The following is a 25,622-nucleotide window of genomic DNA, read 5'->3' as shown; positions in this document are numbered from 1 at the left end:
ACCACTGTGGCTTCATAATATGCCTTAAAGTCAGGCAGCGCGAGACCTCCAGCTTCGTTTTTTTTCCTCAAGATGTTTTTAGCAATTCGGGGCACCCTGCCCTTCCAGATAAATTTGCTTATTGGTTTTTCTATTTCTGAAAAATAAGTTGTTGGGATTTTGATTGGTATTGCATTGAATCTGTAAATCAGTTTAGGTAGGATTGACATCTTAACTATATTTAGTCTTCCAATCCATGAACACGGTATGCCCTTCCATCTATTTAGGTCTTCTGTGATTTCTTTTAGCAGTTTTTTGTAGTTTTCTTTATATAGGTTTTTTGTCTCTTTAGTTAAATTTATTCCTAGGTATTTTATTCTTTTAGTTGCAATTGTAAATGGGATTCGTTTCTTGATTTCCCCCTCAGCTTGTTCATTACTAGTGTATAGAAATGCTACAGATTTTTGAATGTTGATCTTGTAACCTGCTACTTTGCTGTACTCATTTATTAGCTCTAGTAGTTTTGTTGTGGATTTTTCCGGGTTTTCGACGTATAGTATCATATCGTCTGCAAACAGTGATAGTTTTACTTCTTCCTTTCCAATTTTGATGCCTTGTATTTCTTTTTCTTGTCTAATTGCTCTGGCTAGAACCTCCAACACAATGTTGAATAATAGTGGTGATAGTGGACATCCTTGTCTTGTTCCTGATCTTAGGGGGAAAGTTTTCAATTTTTCCCCATTGAGGATGATATTAGCTGTGGGTTTTTCATATATTCCCTCTATCATTTTAAGGAAGTTCCCTTGTATTCCTATCTTTTGAAGTGTTTTCAACAGGAAAGGATGTTGAATCTTGTCGAATGCCTTCTCTGCATCAATTGAGATGATCATGTGATTTTTCTGCTTTGATTTGTTGATATGGTGTATTACATTAATTGATTTTCTTATGTTGAACCATCCTTGCATACCTGGGATGAATCCTACTTGGTCATGATGTATAATTCTTTTAATGTGCTGTTGGATACGATTTGCTAGAATTTTATTGAGGATTTTTGCATCTGTATTCATTAGAGAGATTGGTCTGTAGTTTTCTTTTTTTGTAATATCTTTGCCTGGTTTTGGTATGAGGGTGATGTTGGCTTCATAGAATGAATTAGGTAGTTTTCCCTCCACTTCGATTTTTTTGAAGAGTTTGAAGAGAATTGGTACTAATTCTTTCTGGAACGTTTGGTAGAATTCACATGTGAAGCCATCTGGTCCTGGACTTTTCTTTTTAGGAAGCTTTTGAATGACTAATTCAATTTCTTTACTTGTGATTGGTTTGTTGAGGTCATCTATGTCTTCTTGAGTCAAAGTTGGTTGTTCATGTCTTTCCAGGAACCCGTCCATTTCCTCTAAATTGTTGTATTTATTAGCGTAAAGTTGTTCATAGTATCCTGTTATTACCTCCTTTATTTCTGTGAGGTCAGTAGTTATGTCTCCTCTTCCATTTCTGATCTTATTTATTTGCATCCTCTCTCTTCTTCTTTTTGTCAATCTTGCTAAGGGCCCATCAATCTTATTGATTTTCTCATAGAACCAACTTCTGGCCTTATTGATTTTCTCTATTGTTTTCATGTTTTCAATTTCATTTATTTGTGCTCTAATCTTTGTTATTTCTTTCCTTTTGCTTGCTTTGGGGTTAGCTTGCTGTTCTTTCTCCAGTTCTTCCAAATGGATAGTTAATTCCTGAATTTTTGCCTTTTCTTCTTTTCTGATATAGGCATTTAGAGCAATAAATTTCCCTCTTAGCACTGCCTTTGCTGCGTCCCATAAGTTTTGATATGTTGTGTTTTCATTTTCATTCGCCTCGAGGTATTTGCTAATTTCTCTTGCAATTTCTTCTTTGACCCAGTCGTTGTTTAGGAGTGTGTTGTTGAGCCTCCACGTATTTGTGAATTTTCTGGCACTCTGCCTATTATTGATTTCCAACATCATTCCTTTATGGTCCGAGAAAGTGTTGTGTAAGATTTCAATCTTTTTAAATTTGTTGAGACTTGCTTTGTGACCCAGCATATGGTCTATCTTTGAGAATGATCCATGAGCACTCGAGAAAAAGGTGTATCCTGCTGTTGTGGGATGTAATGTCCTATAAATGTCTATTAAGTCTAGTTCATTTATAGTAATATTCAGATTCTCTATTTCTTTGTTGATCCTCTGTCTAGATGTTCTGTCCCTTGATGAGAGTGGTGAGTTGAAGTCTCCAACTATTATGGTATATGAGTCTATTTCCCTTTTCAGTGTTTGCAGTATATTCCTCACGTATTTTGGGGCATTCTGATTCGGTGCGTAAATATTTATGATTGTTATGTCTTCTTGTTTAATTGTTCCTTTTATTAGTATATAGTGTCCTTCTTTGTCTCTTTTAACTGTTTTACATTTGAAGTCTAATTTGTTGGATATTAGTATAGCCACTCCTGCTCTTTTCTGGTTGTTATTTGCATGAAATATCTTTTCCCAACCTTTCACTTTCAACCTATGTTTATCTTTGGGTCTAAGATGTGTTTCCTGTAGACAGCATATCGAAGGATCCTGTTTTTTAATCCATTCTGCCAATCTATGTCTTTTGATTGGGGAATTCAGTCCATTGACATTTAGTGTTATTACTGTTTGGATAATATTTTCCTCTAACATTTTGCCTTTTGTATTATATATATCATATCTGATTTTCCTTCTTTCTACACTCTTTTCCATATCTCTCTCTTCTGTCTTTTTGTATCTGACTCTAGTGCTCCCTTTAGTATTTCTTGCAGAGCTGGTCTCTTGGTCACAAATTCTTTCAGTGACTTTTTGTCTGAGAATGTTTTAATTTCTCCCTCATTTTTGAAGGATAATTTTGCTGGATATAGGAGTCTTGGTTGGCAGTTTTTCTCTTTTAGTATTTTAAATATATCATCCCACTGTCTTCTAGCTTCCATGGTTTCTGCTGAGAAATCTACACAAAGTCTTATTGGGTTTCCCTTGTATGTAATGGATTGTTTTTCTCTTGCTGCTTTCAAGATCTTCTCTTTCTCTTTGACCTCTGACATTCTAACTAGTAAGTGTCTTGGAGAACGCCTATTTGGGTCTAATCTCTTTGGGGTGCGCTGCACTTCTTGGATCTGTAATTTTAGGTCTTTCATAAGAGTTGGGAAATTTTCAGTGATAATTTCTTCCATTAGTTTTTCTCCTCCTTTTCCCTTCTCTTCTCCTTCTGGGACACCCACAACACGTATATTTGTGCGGTTCATATTGTCCTTGAGTTCCCTGATACCCTGTTCAAATTTTTCCATTCTTTTCCCTATAGTTTCTGTTTCTTTTTGGAATTCAGATGTTCCATCCTCCAAATCACTAATTCTATCTTCTGTCTCTTTAAATCTATCATTGTAGCTATCCATTATTTTTTCTATGTTTGCTACTTTATCCTTCACTTCCATAAGTTCTGCGATTTGTTTTTTCAGTTTTTCTATTTCTTCTTTATGTTCAGCCCATGTCCTCTTCATGTCCTCCCTCAATTTATCGATTTCATTTTTGAAGAGGTTTTCCATTTCTGTTCTTATATTCAGCATTAGTTGTCTCAGCTCTTGTGTCTCATTTGAGCTATTGGTTTGTTCCTTTGACTGAGCCATATTCTCAATCTTTTGAGCGTGGACAGTTATCTTCTGCTGCTGGCGTCTGGGCATTTATTCAGATTTCTCTTGGTGTTGGACCCAGCAAGGTTGTAATATTTTTCTGTGAAATCTCTGGGTTCTGTTTTTCTTATCCTGCCCAGTAGGTGGCGCTCGTGGCACCCGTTTCTCTGCGGGTCCCACCAGTAAAAGGTGCTGTGGGACCTTAAACTTTGGAAAACTCTCGCCGTCCTGGGGGTTCGCTAGCCGAAACGGCTTGAGCCGGCCCGGGGTCCGAACGCAGGGAGGGTTGCTGGTCGCTGCAGCCAGGGAAAGAGCCCGTCCGAATTTCCTAGTCGGCCCTGGGCAACAAGCGTGGCGGGAGGGCGCCAGCGGCAGCGGCCCGCCCGAGAGAGTGCACGTTCCCCGGGAGTCACGGGGTCACCGTTCTCCGCGGCCTGGGGGTTTCCGATCCAATTCTCTCAGTTGGTCCGGGGGCTGCGCGTGGTGTGGGCGCCAGTCGCCTTGGTTTCAGGGGACCACCTCTCCAATTCTCCCAGCCGGCCCGGGAAGGGGGAAGGGAGTAACTCCGGCCGCTTGCCACCCCGCCCGGTAAGGCCCGCGCGCCTCGGCGATCTCACCCGAGCTGCTTCTCTCAGCCAGCCAGCCGTTCCAGGATGGGGTACGCTGTCTTTTTTATCTCTGTTGTGGCTTTGGGCGCTTTCTGTATCGTTTCTACTCCCCTAGTAGGTGTCCTGGAGAAGAAACTAAGATCCGAGCGTCTTACTAAGCCGCCATCTTCCAGGAAGTCCTCCAATCAGTGGCTTTTGATATTGTGCATTCATTGTTGCCACAGTCAATTTCAGGAAATTTTCATTACTCCAAAAAGAAAAAACCTCATACCCTTTATACCCGCCTATTATTAACATTTATCACTGATACGGTACCTTTGTTAAATTGATGGAAATATATTACAGTATTACTGTTAACTATAGCCATAGTTTGCATTAGTTGTATTTTTTTTTCCCGTGTGCCATCCTATTTCAACACCTTGTAATAGTGATGTACACTTGTCTAGTTCATGGAAGAACATTCTTTTATATTTGTATTATTAACCCAGTCATCATTTACAACAGGGTTTACTATCTTATGAAGTATCATCTTTTATTCTCTAGCTTTCCTTCTAGTAACATATAAGACCCTAACTTCCCCTTTCAACCACAAATGCAAGCATAATTCAACGCTGATAATTATGCTTACAATAATGTGCTACCAACACTTCTATTTCCAAACATTTACAGTCAACCTTATTAAAAATTCTGTAAAAATTATGCATGCTCTCTTCATACTGTACCCTTATTTTATCACCTGGTAATCTATACTCTAAATTTTTTTTAATGCAGTTTTTTTTGAGATAAATTCACACACCATACAGTATATCCAATACTGATAGTATTATCACAGTTGTGTAACCATCAACACAGTCAGTTTAGAACATCATGAATTTTCATTACTTCATCATTTTTTTTTCAGACGATAAGCCTCTCTTTTATTAAATATAACCATGATATCACTGTAACAACTTAAAAAACACAATTTTCTAACATTAAAATCAATGCTTAAAATTTCCCCAATTATCATTCATATATATATAATGAACATATACGTGAATAAAACATATATTCATATATAAATTTTTTAACAGTTGGTTTGTTCAAATCAGGGTTTACTTTTGATTGATGATGGCTCTAGTTTCCCCCCTCTCTCTTTTTTTTTATTAATTAAAAAAAATTAACAAAACATTTAGAAATCGTTCCATTCTACATGTACAATCAGTAATTCTTAATATCATCACATAGTTGCATATTCAACATTTCTTAGTACATTTGCATCGATTTAGAAAAAGAAATAAAAAGACAACAGAATAAGAATTAAAACAATAATAGAAAGAAAAAAAAAGAACAAAAAACCTATACCTCACATGCAGCTTCATTCAGTGTTTTAACATAATTGCATTACAATTGGGTAGTATTGTGCTGTCCATTTCTGAGTTTTTATATCCAGTCCCGTTGTACAGTCTGTATCCCTTCAGCTCCAATTACCCCTTCTCTCTTTTTTTTTTTTTTAATTAACGGAAAAAAAGAAATTAACCCAACATTTAGAAATCATACCATTCTACATATGCAATCAGTAATTCTTAACATCATCACATAGATGCATGATCATCATTTCTTAGTACATTTGCATCGCTTTAGAAGAACTAGCAACATAACCAAAAAAGATATAGAATGTTAATATAGAGACAAAAATAAAAGTAGTAATAGTAAAATCAAAACAAAACAAAACAAAACAAAACAAAAACCTATAGCTCAGATGCAGCTTCATTCAGTGTTTTAACATGATTACTTTACAATTAGGTATTATTGTGCTGTCCATTTTTGAGTTTTTGTATCTAGTCCTGTTACACCGTCTGTATCCCTTCAACTCCAATTGCCCATTATCTTACCCTGTCTCTACCTCCTGCTGGACTCTGTTACCAATGACATATTCCAAATTTATTCTCGAATGTCTGTTCACATCAGTGGGACCATACAGTATTTGTCCTTTAGTTTTTGGCTAGACTCACTCAACATAATGTTCTCTAGGTCCATCCATGTTATTACATGCTTCATAAGTTTATCCTGTCTTAAAGCTGCATAGTATTCCATCGTATGTATATACCACAGTTTGTTTAGCCACTCTTCTGTTGATGGAGATTTCGGCTGTTTCCATCTCTTTGCAATTGTAAATAACGCTGCTATAAACATTGGTGTGCAAATGTCCGTTTGTGTCTTTGCCCTTAAGTCCTTTGAGTAGATTCCCAGCAATGGTATTGCTGGGTCATATGGCAATTCTATATTCAGCTTTTTGAGGAACCGCCAAACTGCCTTCCACAGTGGTTGCACCATTTGACATTCCCACCAACAGTGGATAAGTGTGCCTCTTTCTCCGCATCCTCTCCAGCACTTGTCATTTTCTGTTTTGTTGATAATGGCCATTCTGGTGGGTGTGAGATGATATCTCATTGTGGTTTTGATTTGCATTTCTCTAATGGCCAGGGACATGGAGCATCTCTTCATGTGCCTTTTGGCCATTTGTATTTCCTCTTCTGAGAGGTGTCTGTTCAAGTCTTTTTCCCATTTTGTAATTGGGTTGGCTGTCTTTTTGTTGTTGAGATGAGCAATCTCTTTATAAATTCTGGATACTAGACCTTTATCTGATATATCATTTCCAAATATTGTCTCCCATTGTGTAGGCTGTCTTTCTACTTTCTTGATGAAGTTCTTTGATGCACAAAAGTGTTTAATTTTGAAGAGCTCCCATTTATTTATTTCCTTCTTCAGTGTTCTTGCTTTAGGTTTAAGGTCCATAAAACCGCCTCCAGTTGTAAGATCCATAAGATATCTCCCAACATTTTTCTCTAACTGTTTTATGTTCTTAGACCTAATGTTTAGATCTTTGATCCATTTTGAGTTAACTTTTGTATAGGGTGTGAGAGATGGGTCTTCTTTCATTCTTTTGCATATGGATATCCAGTTCTCTAGGCACCATTTATTGAAGAGACTGCTCTGTCCCAGGTGAGTTGGCTTGACTGCCTTATCAAAGATCAAATGTCCATAGATGAGAGGGTCTATATCTGAGCACTCTATTCGATTCCATTGGTCGATATATCTATATTTATGCCAATACCATGCTGTTTTGACCACTGTGGCTTCATAATATGCCTTAAAGTCAGGCAGCGCGAGACCTCCAGCTTCGTTTTTTTTCCTCAAGATGTTTTTAGCAATTCGGGGCACCCTGCCCTTCCAGATAAATTTGCTTATTGGTTTTTCTATTTCTGAAAAATAAGTTGTTGGGATTTTGATTGGTATTGCATTGAATCTATAAATCAGTTTAGGTAGGATTGACATCTTAACTATATTTAGTCTTCCAATCCATGAACACGGTATGCCCTTCCATCTATTTAGGTCTTCTGTGATTTCTTTTAACAGTTTTTTGTAGTTTTCTTTATATAGGTTTTTTGTCTCTTTAGTTAAATTTATTCCTAGGTATTTTATTCTTTTAGTTGCAATTGTAAATGGGATTCGTTTCTTGATTTCCCCCTCAGCTTGTTCATTACTAGTGTATAGAAATGCTACAGATTTTTGAATGTTGATCTTGTAACCTGCTACTTTACTGTACTCATTTATTAGCTCTAGTAGTTTTGTTGTGGATTTTTCCGGGTTTTTGACGTATAGTATCATATCGTCTGCAAGCATTGATAGTTTTAATTCTTCGTTTCCAATTTTGATGTCTTGTATTTCTTTTTCTTGTCTAATTGCTCTGGCTAGAACCTCCAACACAATGTTGAATAATAGTGGTGATAGTGGACATCCTTTTCTTGTTCCTGATCTTAGGGGGAAAGTTTTCAATTTTTCCCCATTGAGGATGATATTAGCTGTGGGTTTTTCATATATTCCCTCTATCATTTTAAGGAAGTTCCCTTGTATTCCTATCCTTTGAAGTGTTTTCAACAGGAAAGGATGTTGAATCTTGTCAAATGCCTTCTCTGCATCAATTGAGATGATCATGTGATTTTTCTGCTTTGATTTGTTGATATGGTGTATTACATTAATTGATTTTCTTATGTTGAACCAGCCTTGCATACCTGGGGTGAATCCTACTTGGTCATGATGTATAATTCTTGTAATGTGTTGTTGGATACGATTTGCTAGAATTTTATTGAGGATTTTTGCATCTATATTCATTAGAGAGATTGGTCTGTAGTTTTCTTTTTTTGTAATATCTTTGCCTGTTTTTGGTATGAGGGTGATGTTGGCTTCATAGAATGAATTAGGTAGTTTTCCCTCCACTTCGATTTTTTTGAAGCGTTTGAGCAGAGTTGGTTCTAATTCTTTCTGGAATGTTTGATAGAATTCACATGTGAAGCCGACTGATCCTGGACTTTTCTTTTTAGGAAGCTTTTGAATGACTAATTCAATTTCTTTACTTGTGATTGGTTTGTTGAGGTCGTCTATTTCTTCTTGAGTCAGAGTTGGTTGTTCATGTCTTTCTAGGAATCCATCCATTTCATCTAAATTGTTGTATTTATTAGCGTAAAGTTGTTCATAGTATCCTGTTATTACCTCCTTTATTTCTGTGAGGTCAGTAGTTATGTCTCCTCTTCCATTTCTGATCTTATTTATTTGCATCCTCTCTCTTCTTCTTTTTGTCAATTCTGCTAAGGGCCCATCAATCTTATTGATTTTCTCATAGAACCAACTTCTGGTCTTATTGATTTTCTCTTTTGTTTTCATTTTTTCAATTTCATTTATTTCTGCTCTGATCTTTGTTATTTCTTTCCTTTTGCTTGCTTTGGGATTAGTTTGCTGTTCTTTCTCCAGTTCTTCCAAGTGGACAGTTAATTCCTGAATTTTTGCCTTTTCTTCTTTTCTGATATAGGCATTGAGGGCAATAAATTTCCCTCTTAGCACTGCCTTTGCTGCATCCCATAAGTTTTGATATGTTGTGTTTTCATTTTCATTCGCCTCGAGGTATTTACTAATTTCTCTTGCAGTTTCTTCTTTGACCCACTCGTTGTTTAAGAGTGTGTTGTTGAGCCTCCACGTATTTGTGAATTTTCTGGCACTCCGCCTATTATTGATTTCCAACTTCATTCCTTTATGATCCGAGAAAGTGTTGTGTATGATTTCAATCTTTTTAAATTTGTTAAGACTTGCTTTGTGACCCAGCATATGGTCTATCTTTGAGAATGATCCATGAGCACTTGAGAAAAAGGTGTATCCTGCTGTTGTGGGATGTAATGTCCTATAAATGTCTGTTAAGTCTAGCTCCTTTATAGTAATATTCAGATTCTCTATTTCTTTATTGATCCTCTGTCTAGATGTTCTGTCCATTGATGAGAGTGGGGAATTGAAGTCTCAAACTATTATGAGATTTGTGTTATTTCCCTTTTCAGTGTTTGCAGTGTATTCCTCACGTATTTTGGGGCATTCTGGTTTGGTGCATAAATATTTATGATTGTTATGTCTTCTTGTTTAATTGTTCCTTTTATTAGTAGATAGTGTCCTTCTTTGTCTCTTTTAACTGTTTTACATTTGAAGTCTAATTTGTTGGATATTAGTATAGCCACTCCTGCTCTTTTCTGGTTGTTATTTGCATGAAATATCTTTTGCCAACCTTTGACTTTCAACCTATGTTTATCTTTGGGTCTGAGATGTTTTTCCTGTAGACAGCATATAGAAGAATCCTGTTTTTTAATCCATTCTGCCAGTCTATGTCTTTGTTTGGGGAATTCAGTCCATTAACATTTAGTGTTATTACTGTTTGGATAATATTTTCCTCTACCATTTTGCCTTTTGTATTATATATATCATATCTGACTTTCCTTTTTTCTACACTCTTCTCCATACCTGTCTCTTCTGTCTTTTCGTTTCTGACTCTAGTGCTCCCTTTAGTATTTCTTGCAGAGCTGGTCTCTTGGTCACAAATTCTCTCAGTGACTTTTTGTCTGAGAATGTTTTAATTTCTCCCTCATTTTTGAAGGACAATTTTGCTGGATATAGGAGTCTTGGTTGGCAGTTTTTCTCTTTTAGTAATTTAAATATATCATCCCACTGTCTTCCAGCCTCCATGGTTTCTGTTGAGAAATCTACACATAGTCTTATTGAGTTTCCCTTGTATGTGATGGATTGTTTTTCTCTTGCTGCTTTCAAGATCCTCTCTTTCTCTTTGACCTCTGACATTCTAACTAGTAAGTGTCTTGGAGAACGCCTATTTGGGTCTAATCTCTTTGGGGTGCGCTGCACTACTTGGATCTGTAATTTCAGGTCTTTCATAAGAGTTGGGAAATTTTCAGTGATAATTTCTTCCATCAGTTTTTCTCCTCCTTTTCCCTTCTCTTCTCCTTCTGGGACACCCACAACACGTATATTTGTGCGCTTCATATTGTCCTTGAGTTCCCTGATACCCTGTTCAAATTTTTCCAGTCTTTTCCCGATAGTTTCTGTTTCTTTTTGGAATTCATATGTTCCATCCTCCAAATCACTAATTCTATCTTCTGTCTCTTTGAATCTATTATTGTAGGTATCCATTGATTTTTCCATCTTTTCTACTTTGTCCTTCACTTCCATAAGTTCTGTGATTTGTTTTTTCAGTTTTTCTATTTCTTCTTTATGTTCAGCCCATGTCTTCTTCATGTCCTCCCTCAATTTATCGATTTCATTTTTGAAGAGGTTTTCCATTTCTGTTCATATATTCAGCATTAGTTGTCTCAGCTCCTGTATCTCATTTGAACTATTGGTTTGTTCCTTTGACTGGGCCATATTTTCAATTTTTTGAGCGTGATCCGGTATCTTCTGCTAGCGTCTGCACAGTTAGACAGATTTCCCTGGGTGTTGGATCCAAAAGTTTGGAAGATTTTTCTGTGAAATCTCTGGGTTCTGTTTTTCTTATCCTGCCCAGTAGGTGGCGCTCGTGGCACACGTTTGTCTGCGGGTCCCACCAGTAAAAGGTTCTGTGGGTCCTTTAACTTTGGAAAACTCTCGTCGTCCGGGAGGTCGCTAGCCAAAGCGGCTTGGAAGAGTGCCAGCCGGCCCGGGGTCCGAACGTGGGGAGGGTCGCTGGCCGCCGCAGCTGGGGAAAGCACCCGTCCAAATTTCCTAGTCGGCCCGGGGCGCCAAGCATGGCGGGAGGGCGCCAGCCGCAGCTGTCCTCCCGGGAGAGTGCACCGTTCCCGGGGAGTCACGGGTTTGGAAGGGCCCCCCCGCCCCCGTCACCGTTCTCCGTGGCCTGGGGATTTCCGATCCAATTCTCTCAGTTGGTCCGGGGGGCCGCGCGTGGTGTGGGTGCCAGCCGCCGCGGTTTGAGGGGACCGCCTGTCCAATTCTCTCAGCCGGCCCGGGAAGGGGGGAGGGAGTGACTCCGGCCGCTTGCTGCCCCGCCCGGTGAAGCCCGCACCCCTCGGTGATCTCACCAGAGCGGGTTCTCTCAGCCAGCCAGCCGTTCCAGGATGGGGAACGTTGTCTTTTTTATCTCTGTCGTGGCTTTGGGAGCTCCTTCTGTATCGTTTCTACTCCCCTAGTAGCTGTTCTGGAGGAGAAACTAAGATCCGCGCGTCTTACTAAGCCACCATCTTCTCCCACTTCATCATCATTTTAATAATATGAAATAAAAATATAAACAGAAACCCAAATTATCTCATACCTATTATCTCCCCCTATTGTTGACCCAAACACCATAATAATAATATGAAATAACAATATAAAGAAAAGACCCAAAATATCCCATACCCATTATTCCCCACCCCCGTTGTTGACCCCTAGTATTAGTGTGATACATTTGTTACTGTTGATGAAAAAATATTAAAATATTCCTGTTAATTATAGCTCATAGTTTGCAATAGGTATATCTCTTCCCAAATATCCCTGTTATTAACTCTTTGTAATAGTGTTGTACATTTGTTCTAGTTCATAAGAGAATTTTTATACATTTGTACTGTTAATCACAATCCCCAGAAAATTCTCTGTGTTATACAATCTCATGTTTGTACCTCTCGCTTTCCTTCAGGTGACATACATGGCTCTAAACTACCCCTTTCAATCACACTCACTCACAATTCAGCACTATTACTGATACTGTCAATAATATGCTTCTTTTACCTCTATCTGTTTTCAATCATTTAAGTTCAGTCTAAAACATTGTGCACATATTAAGCAACTGCTCCCCATTTTCTAGGCTCATTCTATCCCCTGGTGACCTATATTCTAGATTTTATTTCTGTGTGTTTACATATTAAAATTAGGTCATATTAGTGAGATGATACAATATTTGTCCTTTTGTGTCTGACTTATTTCACTCAACGTAATGTCTTTAGGGTTCATCCATGATGTCATGTGCTCCAGAACTTCATTTCTTCTTACTGCTGAATAATATTCCTTTGGATATATATGCCACATTCTGTTTATCCATTCATCCCTGTTGATGGACACTTGGGTTACATCCATTATCAGGCAATTGTGAATAATGCCATTATGAACATCAGTATGCAAGGGTCTGTTCATGTCCCCTTGTTCACATGTTCTGGGTATTTACCTAGTAGGGGGATTACCAGATCATATGACAGTTACATACTTTCTACTACAGATTTTAACTCCATGAGTTTGCTCATTATTAGTTGTTATTAGTAAGACCACTCAGTGTTTATCCTTTTAGTGTCTTGCTTATTTCACTCAAGGTTTATCCATGTTGTCACATTATCAGGACTTCATTCCCTCTTACAGCCGAGTAATGTTCCATTATGTGTTTACTACATTTTGTTTATCCATTCATCTGTTGATGGACACTTGAATTGTTTCCATCTTTTGTGAATAATGTCTCTGAACATTATTCCTTTTTCATTCTTTCGGATATGGATATCCAGTTCTCCCTGCACCATTTGTTGAAGAGACTGTTCTGTTCCAGTTGAGTGAGTTTGACAGCCTTATCAAAAATGAATTGACCAGGTGTTCACTGGTGGCTTAGTGACAGAGTTCGCACCTCCCGTGCTGGAGACCCAGGTTCAATTCCTGGTGCCTACCTATGCAAAAATTTAAATTAAATTAATTCTATACACTAGCAATGAACAAGCTGAGGGAGAAATCAAGAAACGAATTCCATTTTACAATTGCACCTGAAAGAATAAAATACTTAGGAATAAATTTAACTAAAGAGACAAAAGACCTATACAAAGAAAACTACAAAAAACTGTTAAAAGAAATCATAGAAGACCTAAATAGATGGAAGGGTATACCGTGTTCATGGATTGGAAGACTAAATATAGTTAAGATGTCAGTTCTACCTAAATTGATTTACAGATTCAACGCAATACCAATCAAAATCCCAACAACTTATTTTTCAGAAATAGAAAAACCAATAAGCAAATTTATCTGGAAGGGCAGGGTGCCCCAAATCTTTTTGGAATGATTGGTAGTATTCACCTATGAAGCCATCTGGCCCTTGTCTTTCTTTGTTGGGAAGTTTTTGATGATTTAGTCTCTTGGATTGGTTTGTTGAGATCTTCTGTTTCTTCTAGAGTCAGAGCAGGTTGCTCATGTGTTTCTAGGAAATCATCCATTTTCATCTAATTTGTTGTACAGTTTTTCAAAGTATCCTCTTAAGATCTTTTTTATTTCTGTAGTGTCAGTAGTAATGTCCCCCCTCTTATTTCTGATATTGTTTATTTGCATCTTCTTTCTTTCCTTTTTTTTTCTTTTTCAGTCTAGCTAAGGGATTGTTAACTTCATTGAGCTTTTCAAAAAAAATCAACTGTAGGTTTTATTGATTCTATATTTTAAATTCTCAATTTCACATATATTGAATCTTTGTTATTTTTGTCCTTCTGCTTGCTTTGGGATTAGTTTCCTGTTCTTTTTCCTGTTCCTCCAGTGTTCAGTTAGGTCTTTGATATTAGCTCTTTCTTTTTTAAGGTAGAAATTTAGGGCTATACATTTCCTCTCAGCACTGCCTTCCCTGTATCCCATAAGTTTCATTATGCTTTGTTACAATTTTCATTTGTCTTGAGATATTTACTGATTTCTTTTGCTGTTCCTTCTTTGACCCATAGATTGTGTGTTGTTTTGTCAGTTTTCCTGTTTTCTACCTCTTACTGATTTCCAGCTTCTTTCCATTATGATTAGAGAAAGTGGTTTATGTAATTACGGTCTTTTTACATTTATTGAGGTTTGTTTGGGGGCCCAGTATATGGTGTCTCCTGGAGAATGATCCATGGGCACTTGAGAAGAATGTATATACTGATGTTTGGGTTGCAATATTCTGTATATGTCTGTTAAAGTCTAATTCATATATCATTTTATTTTACTGTTTCTTCAGTGATCTTCTGTCTCGATATTCTGTCTATTGGTGAGAGTGGTATACAACTGTTACTGTAGAGATGTCTGTTTCTCCTTTCAGTTTTGCCAGGGTTTGCAGCATGTAATTTGTGGCACCCTAGTTAGGTACATATATATTTATGATTATTTCTTCTTTGTGGATTTCTCTTTTTATTAATATATAATGTCCTTCTTTGTCTTTTTTTAAACAGGTTTGCATTTAAAGTCTATTTCATCTGATACTAGTGTAGCTACCCCAGCTCTTTTCTTTGTTCCTGTTTGTGTGGAAAACCTTTTTCTACTCTTTCACTTTCAACTATTTGTGTCTTTGGGTCTATGGTGAGTCTCCTTTAGACAACATATAGATGCATCATATTTTTTTTATCTATTATTTCACCTGTTTTATACTTTGGCTTTCATATGTTGCATCTTATTTTTGTGTTTTTTTTTTTTTTTAACCCTTTTGAGGTTACCCTTACTGATAATCATTTATACACTCTCCTCTAAGTTTCTCTCTCCTGTCTTTTCCTTTCAGCCTGTAGAACTGGAATGGAACACAGCTCTACATTTTCAGGCAGTTCCCTCCAGCCTCTCCTTTATATCTTGACTAACAAGGTGTTATCTATTTAATGCATAAGAATAACCTCCAGGATAACCTCTTGACTCTGTTTAGAATCTCTCAGCCATTGACACTTTTTGTCCCATTTCGCTCTTTTGGTCGAGAAGGTTTTCTCAATCCTTTGATGCTGAGTCCAGCTCATTCTAGGATTTCTGTTCCACGGTACCAGGAAGGTCCACACCTCTGGGAGTCGTGTCCCATGTAGCCAGTGGGAGGGCAGTGAGTTTGCTTGTTGTGTTGGCTGGAGAGAGAGGCCACATCTCTGCGTGGAACATGACTCCCATCTCTGTGTGGGACATGACTCTCAGGGGTTTGGACCTTCCTGGCAACGTGGGACAGAGATCCTGGAATGAGCTGAGACTCAGCATCAAGGGATTGAGAAAAACTCTAGAATGAGCTGAGACCCAGCATCAAGGGATTGAGAAAGCCTTCTCAGCCAAAGGGGGGAAGAGTGAAATGAGACAAAGTGTCAATGGCTGAGAGATTCCAAACAGAGTATTGAGGTTATCCTGGAGGTTATTCTTACATATTAAGTTGGTATCACCTTGTTATCCAAGATGTAATGGAGAGGCTGGAGGGAACTGCCTGAAAGTGTAGAGCTCGTTCCAGTAGCCATGTTTCTTGAAGATGATTGTATAATGATATAGCTTTCACAGTGTGACTGTGTGATTGTGAAAACCTTGTGTCTGATGCTCCTTTTATCTACCATATCAACAAACGAGTAGAACATATGGAATAAAAATAAAATAAATAATAGGGGGAACAAATGTTAAAATAAATTTAGTTTGAAATGCTAATGATAAGTGAAAGCGAGGGGTAAGGGGTATGATATGTGTAATCTTTTTTTTCTGTTATTGTTTTCTTTTTCTGTTGTCTTTTTATTTCTTTTTCTAAATCGATGCAAATGTTCTAAGAAATGATGGATATGCAACTATGTGATGATATTGAGAATTGCTGATTGTATATGTAGAATGGAATGATATGGTGATATTTTTGTTTGTTAATTTTTTTAATTAATAAAAAAAATTTTTTTAAAAATCAGTTACTTCTCCTTGGAAAATTCCTCCCAGAAACAATATCAAGTTTTCATTCTCTCTTCCCAGGCCTCCTGTCATTTTCAGCAAAAAAACCCAGCTAGTTCATTAAAAAAAAAGAGTAAATGAAGTATTAACTTCCTATCTCCTGATCTCAAGGATTAAGGTTTACGTCTTTTTCAAAATACATTCTTCACCCCTCAAGAGTGGGAGAAAGATCAAAGGTATTGGTGCAGTTATACACAATCACAAATGAGTATGAGTGCTGAATCATACTGATATTTCTTTTAACCTCCGGCACCTTAGAGCAGCTAGAAATAAAAACCTGTAATTGTGGGATTATAACCTATACCAAACTCTGCAATCTGTTCTACAACTAATTGTTGCGATGTTCTTCGAAATTTATTGCTTTTGTGTATATATGTTATTTAAAGAGAAAGAGGAGTATAATAGAGAAAGTAGGATTTAACAAGTGAGTATTACTGCTGAATTATTATATTGATATTTCTGTTGGTCTCCAGTGTCTTGAAGCAGCAAGAAAAATTGTGGAACTGTAACACATACCAAACTTTAAAATCTATTCTATAACTACTTGTTAAAATGTACTTGGAAATTTATTGCTTTTTTGTATATATATTTCACAGTAAAAAAGTAAAAACCCCAAAATTAAAAATAACATGTACAATGATATGGAAAATAGAAAAACAATAACACATTCTACAACCTCTCCCGTCAATATCATTGTTTACTTTTATCTTGCAACTAGAATCTGCATTTTGTTTTATATGGTGATGTGCTCAGCTTCAGTGATACAGTAAAAAAAAAAAAAAGGAAAAAAAAGAAAAAAGAGAGAAATTCTCTTGGGGGTGACTCTTAGACCTAATTTTAAGTAGGCTTGACCTATCCTTTGTGGGGTTAAGTTTCGTATGAACAAACCCCAAGATTGGGGACTCAGCCTATTGCTTTGGTTGTCCCCACTGCTTGTGAGAATATCAAGAATTCTCTACTTGGGGTAGTTGAATTTTCCCCCTTTCTCACCATTACCCCAAGCAGACTTTGCAAATACTTTTTTACTCACTGTTCAGGTCACTTTAGGATTTATCAGGGCATCACTCTGGACAAACCTACAAAACCTTATGCCCTACTCAAGGTTCCATGTACTTATGGTGTTCAGTTAAGCTGTCCACATAAGTTATATTAGGAACTGTACTATAGACTCCCTCATTTTTGAAAAGCAGTTTTGCTGGATAAAGAATTCTTGGATTGTGTTTTCTCTCTTACAGTACCTTAAATATATCATAGCACTGCCTTTTCACCTCCATGGCTTCTGATGAGAAACTGGCACTTAGTCTTGTTTAGCATTCCCTGTGTGTGATGAATCACTTTTTTTCTTGCTGTTTTCAGAATTGTCTCTGTATTGTCATTTGACGTCTTGATTATATGTCTTGGAATAGGCATATTGGAATTTATGTAGTTTGATATATGTTGCTCTTCTTAGACATGTACATTTATGTCATTCCTAAGCATTGGGAATTTTTCAGCTATTGTAATGGTTAAGTTCATATGTCAGTTTGGACCTGCAAATGGCACTCTTTAATCAACTGTACTCTGCAGGCCTAGCATGGTACTGCTCCTTTTATTCTAAACAGACTCTGCTCCTGCTGGGGGTGTGGTTGTGACAGAGGATTCTAGCCGCTTTTCATTTCTCAGTCAGCCACGCTTCCATCCCTGATAGGGGTGGGGTTGAAATAGAGGCTGCCCACTGCTTTCTATCTTGGATAAGTTGGAACTTTAGCTGTCTCTACAGGAGCTGTAACCCAGCAATTCAGATTTGCTAATTAAAAGCTGAAGTTGAGGCCTGTCCTTGCCCTTCCTCCCCCTGTCCCTTTTCTTGGGGAAACAGCCATCCTTCAGCAGATTCTTCCCCTCCTATCCAAGAAGTAATCCTCTCCCTCTTTTATTGATTTCCAGCTTCATTGAATTGAAAACATAAGTTGTATTATTTCAGTACTTTGGAATTTATTGAGACCTTTTTCGTGACCTGACATGGTCCTGGAAAATGATCCGTAAATATTAGAGAAGAATTGTGTATTCTACAGTTGAGTGGAATATTCTATGTCTGTTAAGTGTAGTTGGTTTCGAGTATTGGTCATGTTTTCTATTTCCTTGTCTTATGCCTAGATGTTCCATCCATTATTGAAAGTGATATATTGGTCTGAAACTATTAACAGAACCATCTATTTTTCCTTTCAGTTTGTCAGTATTGGCTTTAAATATTTTGGGCCTCTGCAATTAGATGCATGTAAATTTATAATTGTTATGTCTCCTTATTGAATTGTCCCCTTTATCAGTTTATAGTAACCTTCTTTGTCCCTTGTAACAGTTTTTGACTTAAAGTCTATTTTGTCTGACTTTTTATTTTATTTTATTTTGTCTGACTTTGGTAGAGCTACCCCCAGCTCTCTTTTGGTTACTGTTTGCATGATATATGTATTTTTCCATCCTTTCACTTTCAGCCTGCTTGTGTCTTTGAATTTTGAATGAGTCTCTTGTAAACAATGTGTAGTTATGTCATTCTGCCATTCTCTGCCTTTTGACTGGAGAGTTTAAACCATTTACATTTAAAATAACTACTGATAATATTGCTGGTATTCCTTCTGCTATTTTGCTATTTGGTCTTTGTAACTCTTATTTTTGTCCCTCAGTTATTCCATTAATACCTACTTATACCATTTTGAGCCCTTTCATTTATTTCTTTATTTATTTTTTAATATTTTCTTGGTAGGCATCGTGGGCTACCTCTAGATCTATGACAATCACATTTGATTTTTGTGCTTAAATGAGAGATTGGTGCTTAAATGAGAGATTGCAAGGTAGCACAGCCTAGCAGCTTGGCATTCCTCATCTCAGCACTTGCAGCTCAGCCCGGGCCCTTGGAGATGGAGAAAGAAATCACCCCGGGGAAAGTTGTTGGAACCCAGGGGCCTGGAGAGAAGACCAGCAGAGACCATCCTGTGCCTTCCACGTAAGAAAGAACCTCAGTGGAAAGTTAGCTGCCTTTCCTCTGAAGAACCAACAAAATAAATCCCCTTTTATTAAAAGCCAATCCGTCTCTGGTGTGTTGCATTCCGGCAGCTAGCAAACCAGAACAATTTTCTACCAAAAAGTATGGTAGAAAAGTAAAGTATGCTACTTTAATAGCATACACATACATTGTTCTTACATTTCTCTATTCCCTCAATTTTTGTTGTATTTCTTGCAGATTATCTTTATACATTGTTAAGAACTTTTCATTGATCATTGCATTTTATGAATTTGCATTCTAGAACCTGTAAGAGGTAAAAGGTGGAGTTACATTCCAAAAAAATGCAATACCATACTAATGATATTGCTAATTATCCCATATGGTTTCCTTTATTAGAGGTATTTACTTTTTTTTCAAATTCATTTTTTTATGCCACTTTGATCCACTGTCTAGTGTCCTTTCCTTTTAGTCTGAAGGATTATCTGTATCAGTGGTTGTAGGGCAGACATAATGCTGACGAATTCCCTCAGCTTTTCTTTATCTGGGAATAGCTTAGTCTCTCACTCAGTTTTGAAAAATAGTCTTGATGGATATGAAATTCTTGCTTGGCAGTTGTTTTCTATCAGCACTTCACATTTTTCATCCCACTAACTTCTAACTTCCATGGCTTCTGGTGAGAAATTGGCACTCATTCTTTTTGGGACTCCATTGTACATAATATGTTGCTTTTCTCTTGTAGTTTTTATAACTCTCTCCTGCTTGTCTCCTAATTGTCTGGGGGTGGTTCTCTTCGAGTTAATCCTATTTGGGCTTCATTGAGCTTCTTGAATGTGTATATTCATGTCTTTTATTAAATTTGGGAAGTTTTCTGCCATTAGTTCTTTCTCTGTGTTTTCTTTTACTTTCTTGAGTATATTGAGGATTTTGTTAAAAAATCTTTGACTTTATTTGAAATCTGGTCTTCTTCCGAATCCATGGCTTCATGATTTTTTTTTAATTCAAAAGATTTATTGCTGCAAATGCCACAGAGAAGTGTATCAAAATAATATATGAACAAGTTTTAAGGACTATTTCTCACATGTTGACATTGGTATCTTATTTGACTGATCAAAATGTAAAGTCTTATCAGTTTGTCTCAGTGGAGTGTCAATAATGACAAATTCCAGAATTTTCTCATTCTTTATACCATTTAAGCATATTGACTCTTGCTTCCAAGATAAATGTTCCTCAAATTTTGACATTTTAAAAAGGACATTCAGAGTGGGCTGTGTGTTTGAGGCAAACATTACATTAAATAACCCTTCCCCCTCCCTCCCAAAGCACAACAAAAACCAAATGGTTCACGTTGACCAAGAGAAGACTTTTTCATTTAATGGAAATATTATATATGAACAAAATATTCTCAAAAGTAGATATTAGTGGAAAAATCCAGACATTTAAAAGAATTTAGGGGTCCCTTTATATATATATTTATTTATTTTTTTGTACAATCAACTTCAGTGAAGCACCTAAAAGGCTACAGACTAAATTCTTATAAAATCTCAAGACCTAATTATAAGATAGCCCAAACAACAGTTCAGTATCACTTAGCAAGTGGGGATTTTCCTCTTTTCAAAAAGTTAATGTTGAAAAATATGGTAAGTTTAAAAACTTGCAGTGCCTAAATGACAGTTCCATGGGATGTGAAAATATAACTTTCGTTGAAAAGCAGTACACTTCAGAAAAATGGATTGAAGCCTGTACAAAAAGCTATTTAACACTGATAAAAATAAAATGCTTTGAAATTATTTACAAGTATGGAAGCTGCATTTAAATTTTCATTATATACAATGAAAGGTATACAGTTACCTTTACATTCATATCACTCATTGATTTATTAAAAATAAAACTGCAGCATTCTGGAAAGCAGTCCATCACAGTAACATTACAAACTTCTGCGCTGTCATGCTTCATAATCTTGCTTAAAACTCTCTTGGAAAAATGTCTGTTGGAAAACTACAGGTAGATCACACGTAGGGGTTGTCTCAGGGACATAGAGGATTCCAGTTATTGCATAACCTCGTAAGTTTTGTCTACAAAAGAGCAAGAATGTTGCTGCTCTTTTATAATCCTCCTTTAAATAACATCAAATTTTCTTTGTCTTAAATTCAACCACTTCCCAAAAGCAAAAAAGAGAACAAATCTCATGGAATTGTGTTGATATATACCCTCTCACACTCCTTTACTACCCAGTGGCATTCTGTTTTAGCTGAAGAGGCAAGAAAGCAATCTCATCCTCCCCCGTGCCCACCTCAGTGGACAGGATTCCATGTTTAGGATTTCTTCATCTCTTAAGTTTCTGGATTTTAATGTTCCTTTTTCTTTGTCTTGTAATCTTTTGTTGAACACTATTCCTTTTAATATTTTAAAGTGTTAACTCTGGGATTTAGTTTCAGAGTTGTCTGTTCCTTAAATTTTATCCAGGTAGTAATATGACAGAGATTTCCCTGAGAATGAATCAGGACAGGTTTCCTGGTTTATTCTTTCTGGCGGCCGTCTGGTACATTGATACTGACAAATGGATTAACCTACTCCTTCCAGAAGCCAGGAACCCAGATTGGGCTATCTCCATGCTGTGTGCTATGGAGAGGGTAGGGAAAACAGCACAGGCTGCTTCGACCATTTTTTTAAAGTTGCATTTTCCTCTTTCAGCGTTTGTCTTGTTACTGCCACTCTTTAAGTATTTTTTGGCGTTCTGCCTATTTTTCCTAGTTTTTCAGAGATTCTATGGGAAAAGGCACTCTGGAGCCTCTTACTCTACCTACTTGGTTGACCAGGTCTTGTGGAAGTTTTTAAAATCATTCATTCCCTGTCATATTTGCCCTCTATCCTATTCTTGTCAAGTGCTGTACTTGCTCTCTTTTAGGCCATGTGATGCTCTTGTCACAACTTTTAGCTTTTGTAATGGAAAATGGACAGAATAGAAAATGTTTGCTAACTAAGTAATGCTCCTATATGCCTTTATTTCTTACACCAGTTGGTAATTTTTAATTAAAATTAACTATCAGAACACGGCATCTTTCAGATCTATATGAGCTTAACAATGTTTATAATAGCTTTATTATGTGAATGCTTCAAAGTATTCAACATTCAATTCAATTTATTTCACATTAATGTTTACAAATACATTATTAGCCATTCCTAAATATTTCTTATCAACTAACTTTAAGTACAAAAGGCTTGCTCTGAAATAATTCTTCTGAGGTTACGTGAAGACTGGAAGAAGCCCATGATTTGAGCCCACGTCTCTAACCAACAATAACTATATCATTAATGTAAACTCATAGAGGAAACTTCAAGGTTGAGGGGTGCAGGCCCTTACCTGATCCTGACAGAAGCAACATAGTTTGACCCATGGCAAAGGCAGTAGTAACACCCAAAATCTCTTGCATTTGCAACAGGTACACAAGCAAGGTGAGTGCAACCACCTATCAAGATAACCCGTTCAGATTTCTTTACTCATTCTAAATCATGCTGTGGGTCCCTCAACTGGGACACTTCCCCTGCAGCTTTCTGACTAGTTTCCTTCTTGGTTCTATGACTCGCAAATGGGGGTTTGCCTCTCCATTTGAAAGCTGTATTCTTGCCTTCTGGAATATTGGATACCTTAATTTCAGTTTTTGATATGGCCAACACATCAGCTGAAGCAGTTATGCTGGAAACAAACTGGGAGACAACGTTCTTGGCAGCACAAGTGATACCCACAGTTGTTGCAGTTACCAAACAGGAGAAGCCTTTTCCAGCATCACTGTTCTCTTTTGAAGACTTTGTACTAACACTCCAGTGTGATAGTAGTTAGAGAAGTTAGGCACTTTGATGTCTGTATGGGAATAATGAACAGAAGGCAGAAGCAGGAACATTGAGACCCATGAAGGCGACCAAAGGCCAACCTGCCGCCTGGCCGCTCAGTGACTCTCTGCACAGAAAGGGCCACTTCACATCCAATATAGGCAGCTCTGAGGTGGCGGACACCGTGGTCTGCACCAAAGGCCAGAGCAGACCCTCCATCCTGCATGACAGCGACAGGGCAGGGTGAAGGGGTCCGAGTGGGCTGCGACTCCACTAGACTGCTTTTAATAAACCTGTGATCACTTTGCTTTCCTCCACTATGTGCTAATTATACCATGCGTATGGGTGTTTAAGAAATATTTGACTGAGTAAATATGTAGCTCTATTGAAAAAAATTGTGTTGTACTTTATTATTTGCTTCTTTTTTTCCCGAAGTGGGCATTTTCCAAAACTTAAAAATTATTTCAAGGGCTAATATTTATTTTAGCTGTAGTAAGCATATAGAAACTTGAGATTTCATCTTTTGGAATACTTTTCATATAAATGAGTAAAAGATGATTACCTTGTTAATCCCTGGCAGCATGAAAATAGCAATACTCTTTATTACTATGAGATCTGCTGATTTTATTTAATAATGTGTATCTGTTTTGTAACTGCCAATAAAGGCTGTATTAAACAGTTAAGTTTTTTCCTGTGTTTCATTATTACAGTTTTCTTTCTATACTGAAATGTTACTCACCTGGGCAGCCATAATCCAGATATTTGTTCAGGCCAAATTTTATTTTTTATTGTTTAAGATTTAAAAATCTTTCACCATTCTTTGTTTGCAAATTAAATATAAAATTTTCACGGGACACAAACCTATTAGCATCTTTTGGAAGAACTTAGTAACTTTTCAAGTTTCCCAAGAAACATCACTAATTGTTTTTTTTTTAAAAGCCATTCTCTTAGTTTATAGAAATAAGAATACTTGTGTGTTCCTTTCCTTTTCAGGTCATCAGGGTAAGCAGACAAAAAGTGTTGTTTGATATTGAATAGATCATTACCAGTGTGACAGGGGAAAGCAGTGTATAAATGTGATCCACTGTTGTGGGGTTTTTGAAGTTAGGTTTTTTTTTTTTTTTTTTACTTTATATTACTCATTTCCTACCCATTATCATATATCATGGCTAAGATGCACAAATGTGGAAATAATTTTGAGATATCTTAGCTTTGAGCAGTTAATGAGATAAGCCACTAATTTCTAAAATAGCAACGTAGGCATTGCAAGTTCATGATCTTTTGGAGTTTTAGTATTACGAAAAATTAGAAGGCCAAAATACCTAAACTTGAGTTCTTATAACTATTTTAAAGAGTAAATTTAGTGATAACTTCTTTTTAGGGGGGGAGGAGGTAGTGCATGGTCTGGGAATTGAACCTGGGTCTCCCTCATGAAAAGCAAGCATTCTACCACTGACCCGTGTACCCTAGAGATAACTTTTTAAACACAATTAGTCTTTATTACTGCTGGATTATAATTTTACTGTAGTGGTCATTCTTTTGGTAGTCTAAACACCTGTTTAAATTATCTAAATTAATCTATCAAATGTATAAATTGTTATATGTCAAGGTTGTTACTGTAAATAAGGTTTTTCTTTATTTCATCAGGTTGTATAAGTGAATAAAGTTTTTTCTTTGCCTATGGGCTAATCCCTGGTCCCCAACATATATTAATATTATTTGTGTTCAAGAAATTCAATATAAATAAAAAATCAGTCTGACTTTTCTCACCAAATATGTGCTTGCACTTTTCTCACCTAAATTAGAAGTGAAAAGAGAAAACCAGAGCACAAATGGATTGGAGGATAGAGAATGTACAATGATTCTTACATGTTTGAAATGATGCCCCCTACAATTTTAAAGAAAAATCTGTGACTAGTTTTTCTATCCTTGAAAGTAGGAAGCTAATATTTCCTGGTTGCTCTATTTTCTGTTTAGAGATTCAGCTTAAAATAGCTATCTGTGGGGCTAGACTGATCCATGCCAGCTTAACAGTTTTGGTCTAGCCTCCCTTGGCCCTAAACTGTGCAACTATTTTAAGCTGTGACCCTAAGCACTGACAGGGCAAACTGTACCCTCTTTAGCACTAAGTGCCAGTTTGTGTTTCCAGGGCTGGACAGGCCAGCTGTAACTTCTTCTATGAAATTAGGCTTATCATTTTACTATTTTTGGCATTCTCATTCTCCACCCCCACAAGTTATCAGCTTGCCTTGATTATAGCAGATTCTATTAAAATAAATACCATTGTAGAAAAAAAGATAATTAAAGATAGAGTCGCTGTTATACCCATTTATTTTGAACATTGCTTTTTTGGATGAACTTCCTTTAAATCAAAATCCCAAGACTCATTTGATGGCCATTGTGATAAGATTATGCCCTTTTTAGATGTCCAGTACACTAATACCTAATTCTATAATTGTCTTTGCCAGTATTCTCTATCCTCATGTCAAAGTGCTTTTTTTAATTCACATACCATATAATTTTCCAAAGTGTACACTTAGTCGTTCACATAATCATCAAATAGCTCTGCATTCATCATCACTATTGATATTTGAACATTTTTATT

The 25,622-nt window shown here is 36.8% G+C and overlaps 1 protein-coding gene and 1 pseudogene across 1 annotated transcript in view; one reads left to right on the top strand and one right to left on the bottom strand.

Moving 5' to 3' along the window:
- Window positions 1-25,622, top strand: part of SP4 (Sp4 transcription factor) — a 129,741-nt gene that overhangs the window by 28,312 nt on the left and 75,807 nt on the right. The gene's annotated exons all lie outside the window — the stretch shown is intronic.
- On the bottom strand, window positions 22,477-23,236 carry LOC143678858 (cytochrome b-c1 complex subunit Rieske, mitochondrial pseudogene; annotated as a pseudogene).

The sequence above is a fragment of the Tamandua tetradactyla genome, chromosome 1 (genome assembly GCF_023851605.1).
Source record: "Tamandua tetradactyla isolate mTamTet1 chromosome 1, mTamTet1.pri, whole genome shotgun sequence".
Classification (NCBI taxonomy): domain Eukaryota; kingdom Metazoa; phylum Chordata; class Mammalia; order Pilosa; family Myrmecophagidae; genus Tamandua; species Tamandua tetradactyla.
Note: the sequence above shows the minus strand (reverse complement) of the source record. Positions and strands in the feature narration are given on the sequence as shown.